Source organism: Apium graveolens, chromosome 5 (assembly GCF_009905375.1).
Source record: "Apium graveolens cultivar Ventura chromosome 5, ASM990537v1, whole genome shotgun sequence".
Lineage (NCBI taxonomy): Eukaryota > Viridiplantae > Streptophyta > Magnoliopsida > Apiales > Apiaceae > Apium > Apium graveolens.
The window spans coordinates 148,047,620-148,054,687 of NC_133651.1; positions in this window are offsets into that span (position 1 = coordinate 148,047,620).

Sequence of the window (7,068 nt, forward strand, 5' to 3'; positions counted from 1 at the left end):
GATTTGAGTGTACTATACACTGTATTCACCCCCTCTACAGTGTGTGTGTGACCTAACAATTGGTATCAGAGCCTATCTGTAAACATACATACAGTTAAAGATCCAAACACAATCATGTCGGACACAGAAACTCCAACTAAGCCTACCAAAATTGAGGAACCACCAAAGACACAAATTCAGAGTCGGTATGAGACCATCAGAGTTCCCATACTGAGACCATCTGAATATCCCATATGGAAGGTAAGGATGACCATCAGAGTTCCCATACGACACTTACTGCATAGTTCCATTGATAATGTAATGTCAAATAGGGTAATCAACTGCAAGACTGCTAAGGAGATATGGGATGCTCTGGAAACAAGGTGTCAGGGAACTGACACAATTAAGAAGAACAGGAAGACAATACTCACTCAAGAGTATGAACACTTTGACTCAAAGACTAGTGAGTCATTGAATGATTTATATGATAGATTTGTCAAACTTTTGAATGATTTGTCATTGGTTGATAAAGAGTATGATCTTGAAGATTCAAACCTTAAGTTCCTGTTAGCTCTTCCTGAATGCTGGGATTTGAAGGCAACGACAATAAAAGACAACTACAATCTTGATGAAACAACTCTTGACGAAATCTATGGAATGCTCAAGACTCATGAGCTGGAGATGGAACAAAGAAGCAAGCGGAAAGGAGGAAAGTCAAGGACAGTTGCTCTTAAGGCTGAAGAAGAATTCCCCAAAGCAGCTTCCTCAAAGAAAGACAAGGGTAAAGCTCTTTTCATAAAGTCTGATACTGAGTCATCAAGTTCTGAGAGTGATGATGACTCAGATTCTGAAAGCTTGCCTGAGACTGATGCTGATGAGGAGATGATGAAGCTGTGTGCTCTTATGGTGAAAGGAATCACAAAGACTGCATACAGGAAGTTCAGGAAGGGAAAGAAGTTTTCCAGGAAAGGCATAAGTTCTGATAAGAAGAATTTCAGAAGATCTGAAGGCAGAGGAGGAAAGTCTGACAGAGGAGATTACATCAATGTTAAATGCTATAACTGTGGTGAGAAAGGCCACATATCTCCTGACTGCAAGAAGGTAAAGGGTGACAAAGGCAAGGCTCTTGTCACAAAGCAGAAAAGCTGGACAGACACCTCAGACTCTGAAAGTGAGGAAAATTATGCATTGATGGCAAATGCTGATAAAGAAAGTGCTGAGAGCAGTTCTGAAGCTGCTGAAACAAAGGGACCTCAGACTACTTATGCTTTTCATACTGATGATATTAATGAGTTGAGAAAATATCTTAAAACCATGTTTGTTAGCTATAGAGATCAAACTTTAACATGTGAAAGATTAACTTCTGAAAATCTTGCATTTAAGAAAAGAAATGATTTCTTAGAAAAAGAGTTAGTCATGTTCCATCAAACTCAGAAGGATAGAGATGATGCTTTTTATGTTAGGAATGAAGTGCTAAAATTAAATGAATCTCTAAAAACTGAGTTAGAAAAGGAAAGAGAGATTATCAGGACTTAAACTAACTCTGGCAAAACAACTCAAAATTTGCTAAGTAGTGGAAACTGGAAAGAGGGCTTAGGTTATGGAGAAGATAAGAAAGATAAAGGAACTGAAGAAATTAAGTATGTTGATAAATAAAAGCCAAAGTTAAAACCTGTTAAGTTTGTAACTGTAAAGTCTGAAAATGAAAAATCAGAAGTTACAAAGAAATTAACTTCTGATAAACTAAAACAGGAAAAGACAGCTGAAGTGAACATAGGCTTAATGACAAAGAAGCAGCTTAAGCATAAGCTGAAAGATGTCAAGAATGCAAACAAGGTAAAATCACCTAGGAAAAATAGGAATGGAAAGGAAGGTGTGAATAAAAGCAATGATTATAAACCTATTCCTGATGCTCCTAGGAAAACATGTCATAACTGTGGAAGTTCTAACCATCTGGCTTCTTTTTGCAGGAAGAATAAGAATATTAACTCCTTACCTTCAAAATCAGGAGTTAAGAGTCAGTTTGTTAGATACAAACCACAAAATCCTTGTTTTCATTGTGCTAGTTTATGGCATTCCATTTATACTTGTAAGGAATATCATAGTTTGTACTATGATTATTATCAAATAAAACCTTCTTTGAAGAAAGTTTCCATTGTTCCTTCTAGTGTAAATTCTGCTTCAAAGTCTGATAGTGTAAGTTCTGATAAGAAAAATGTTAACATAAACTCTGATGCTAAATCCGCTGCAAATGTTAACAAACTTAATAAGGCCAAAGGATCCAAGCAAGTCTGGGTCCTTAAAATTAATAATTAGTGGTCTTTGTGATTGCAGGGCAACTGGAAAAATATTCTAGTTCTGGACAGTGGATGTTCAGGACATATGACTGGAAATAAGGCCCTGCTATCAGACTTTGTGGAGAAAGCTGGCCCAAGTGTTTCTTATGGAGATGGCAACATTGGAAAAACATTGGGATATGGCAATATCAATCTTGGAAATGTCATAATTAAACAAGTAGCTCTAGTCTCAGGACTTAAACACAACCTACTGAGTATAAGTCAAATCTGTGACAGAGGTTATCATGTTGATTTCTTTGAAGAACACTGTGAAATTGTGAGTAAATCTAAAGGCAAAGTTGTTCTGAAAGGATACAGGCGTGGTAACATTTATGAAGCTAAGCTTTCAACAAGTACTGATGGTTCTGCAATCTGTCTAATGAGTAGAGCATCAATTGAAGAAAGCTGGAATTGGCATAAGAAACTCTCTCATTTAAATTTCAACAATATAAATGAACTGGTCAAGAAAGATCTTGTGAGAGGATTGCCAAACACAGTATTTGCTCCTGATGGTCTTTGTGATTCATGTCAGAAAGCCAAACAAAGAAAATCTTCATTCAAGAGCAAGACTGAATCATCAATTCTTGAGCCTTATCATCTAATACATGTTGATCTATTTGGTCCAGTAAATGTCATGTCTATTGTAAAGAAGAAGTATGCGTTGGTCATAGTGGATGAGTTCACCAGATACACATGGGTGTATTTCTTGCATACAAAAAGTGAAACTGCATCAACCTTGATTGATCATATCAAACATCTGGATAAAATGGTCAAAGATTCTGTGAAAGTTTTAAGGAGTGATAATGGCACTGAGTTCAAGAATTTGATAATGGAAGAGTTCTGCAAAAGCCATGGAATAAAGCAGGAATTTTCTGCTCCTGGAACTCCACAGCAAAATGGAGTTGTTGAAAGGAAGAATAGAACTCTCATTGAAGCTGCATGTACAATGCTTGAAGAAGCAAAGCTTCCAACCTATTTCTGGGCTGAAGCTGTGCAGACTGCTTGTTTTACTCAAAATGTAACACTCATTAACAAGCATGGAAAAACACCATATGAGATGGTGAAGAAAAAGAAGCCAAATCTGAAATATTTTCATGTATTTGGATGCAAGTGTTTTATTCTCAAGACTCATCTTGAACAGCTATCAAAGTTTGATCTAAAAGCTGATGAAGGAATCTTTGTTGGATATCCACTTTCCACAAAAGCCTTCAGAGTCTATAATTTGAGAACAAAAGTGGTCATGAAATCTATCAATGTCTCTTTTGATGACAAAAAGATTACTGGTCTTGAAGATTTCATTGACCATGATCAGCTGAGATTTGAAAATGAAGACTCAAATTCTGATACAGAAAATCCTGATAGTCTAAGTCCTGATACTGTAAACTCTGATGGATTAAACTCTGATGTTATTGAAACTGTGGAGACTACGTCAAAGGAAGATGCACCTATGCAGGGGGAGCATACTCATGATCCTACCACATCTCAAGAAACATCAGAACATACATCTGGCTCTTCAAGTTCTGATAAGCTAAGTTCTGATAGTGCTGAAAATCTAAATACTGAAGAATCCAACTCAGAGAGCATAGTTTCAGGGGGAGCATCAGAAAATGAAAATGAAAATAGCATGGATCTTGGGGGAGCATCCAGTTCTAGAGAAAACCTTCCATCTGCAAGGAAGTGGACAAAATCACATACACCTGATTTGATAATTGGAAATCCTGATGCAGGTGTCAGAATTAGAACAGGTACTTCAAATGAATGTCTTTACAATTCTTTTCTCTCTCAGAATGAGCCAAAAAAAGTGGAAGAAGCTCTTCAAGATGCTGATTGGGTGCAAGCAATGCAGGAAGAGTTGAATGAATTTGAAAGAAACAAAGTCTGGACCCTAGTGCCAAGACCAAAGAATAGATCTGTTATTGGTACAAAGTGGGTATTCAGAAACAAAAGTGACAGTGATGGCATAATTACAAGGAATAAGGCAAGGCTGGTTGCAAAAGGATATTCTCAACAGGAGGGAATTGATTATGATGAAACATTTGCACCAGTTGCTAGGTTAGAAGCCATAAGGATATTCTTGGCTTATGCTGCTCACAAAAAGTTTACTGTCTTTCAAATGGATGTGAAAAGTGCTTTTCTCAATGGAGAATTGGAGGAGGAGGTATATGTTGAACAACCTCCAGGTTTTGTAGATACCAAACATCCAGATTATGTCTACAGGCTTGACAAAGCACTTTATGGACTTAAGCAAGCTCCTAGAGCATGGTATGAGACTTTAGCTCAGTTTCTTCTGGAAAGTGGATTCAACCGAGGGACAATAGACAAAACACTGTTCTACCTCAACCATGGAAAGGACTTACTTCTGGTCCAGATTTATGTTGATGATATCATTTTTGGATCTACAAATGACAAACTTTGCAAAAAGTTTGCCAAACTAATGCAGTCAAGATATCAGATGAGTATGATGGGGGAACTTAGCTATTTTCTGGGCCTTCAAGTCAAGCAGAATGAGGAAGGCACTTTTATTTGTCAAACCAAGTACACCAGAAACTTGCTGAAGAAATTTGGAATGCAAGATTGTTCAAGTGCATCCACTCCAATGGCCACTGCGACAAAACTGGATAAGGATACCGGTAAATCAGTAGATATTACTGACTACAGAGGTATGATTGGCTCTCTACTCTATCTAACTGCTAGTAGACCTGATATCATGTATGCTACCTATCTTTGTGCAAGATTTCAAGCAGATCCAAGAGAACCTCACTTAACAGCTGTAAAAAGAATCTTTAAGTATCTTAAAGGAACAGCTGCTCTGGGATTATGGTATCCTAGAAAATCAGATTTTAAATTAATAGGTTACTCAGATGCAGATTTTGCAGGTTGCAAAATTGACAGGAAAAGCACAAGTGGAAGCTGCCAATTTCTTGAAGGCAGATTGGTTTCTTGGTACAGCAAGAAACAAAAGTCAATTTCCACATCAACTGCAGAAGCAGAGTATATTACTGCAGGAAGCTGTTGTGCACAGATTCTTTGGATGAAGAATCAGTTACTGGATTATGGGTTAACATATTTCAAAATCCCTATTTACTGTAATAATCAAAGTGTTATTGCTATGACAGGTAATCCAGTTCAACACTCAATGACAAAGCACATCAGCATCAGGTACCACTTCATCAGGGAACATGTGGATGAAGGTATAGTAGAATTGCATTTTGTTCCCACAGATCAACAACTAGCAAATATCTTCACAAAACCATTGTGTGAAGCTACTTTTACAAGATTGGTAAATGAACTTGGAATGGTTTCAGGTTCTTTCTCTAAATCTGCTTAGTCTTGTTCTGTGTTATCAGACTTTATGCTCAGTATTTACAGAATTAATCTCATTGTGTATTCTGTGCTTAATTGATAAATGTCTTTAAGTACTGACTGTTGTCTGATATATGTTTCTAAACTCTGATAAGTGATATGTCTGTTTAAGTACCTATTCAATCCTATGAGGATAACTGTGCTAGATACTGACCTAGTAGTCTTCAATAAACAAATGATTCCATGTAAGAAGTAATTATTTCAGTGGAAACCCTATGACACTAGCAAATTCTGATAATTGAGCTTAGTTAAGTTTACTTTGTATATCTTATTACTAAGTCACAAATTAGAATAATGCTACTCATCTGTTAAGTTCTGATACTAGTAAAACTGCTGAATGTACTAAGTGCTGATAAACCTCACTTATCAAAAGAAAAAGCAAAAAGATCAAAGAATAAAATCAGGTACTCCTTTGAGATCTAGAGTAAAAATGTGGAAGGGACGACCCAAGTGCATTGCTGGTATTAAGTAGATATGCATTAGAAAAGCAAAATATTTTCTTGGTGACTTTTCACACTCTATGATTCCTGGAGAAATACTCTGATAATAGCATAAATTCTGATACACAGTCGTGACTCACTTACACTGAGAAGCCACTGTAAAATAGAATTTCAAAAGATGCATAAAATTAGCACAAAACAGTTGAGGTGGACTCAAGCATGAACTCATTCATCAGTAGGTTTCAGGACAATGACAGCTCTTTAGCAAAATTTTAGTTATGCTTTATTTCTAAGATGTACTGAAGTGAATCAGACTTTACTCTTTGTCTGTTATTTAGCTTAATGCACACACTAATCACTCCATCTGAATGATGAAAATTTCTGTGGTGGTCTATGTTATTTTAGATAAACAGTCATTGTGTCATTATTGCACAAATTCTGAGGACAAGTTCTAGTTACACGTTCTGATGATTAAGTTCTGAAGTCTATAACTCAGAACTTGTATGAGGATTTACTAAGATGGGCATTCCTTTTTCGAGTTAAGAAATTATGTTCTGATGACTGTTAAGTTCTGGTATAGGTCTAAGTTCTAATTTCTCAGTCTAATCCTTTACTTGGCTTATCTGTGAATCAAATTTGATAACAGTCTCAGTTCGAACTAGAATATGTAGAAGTGGAAGATTAATAGTCACTATGATTAGGATTAATGGTATTTGTACTTGAACAGTCCACTATTTCTTGTTTCTTGTGCGGTTTAAACCATGATTCCTCTTTCCAATGAATGTTATTCTTTTTCAAAGTCTAGGGAGACGAGGTAGAATTAATTCTACCTGTCAGCATTCAATTTCTTTGCGTCTCCTGGCATTCTCTTGCCTATATAAGCAGCCACTTCACATCAGTCTTTCCATCAAATTCTTCTCACACACTTATCTTCATACTTCTCTTTTAAA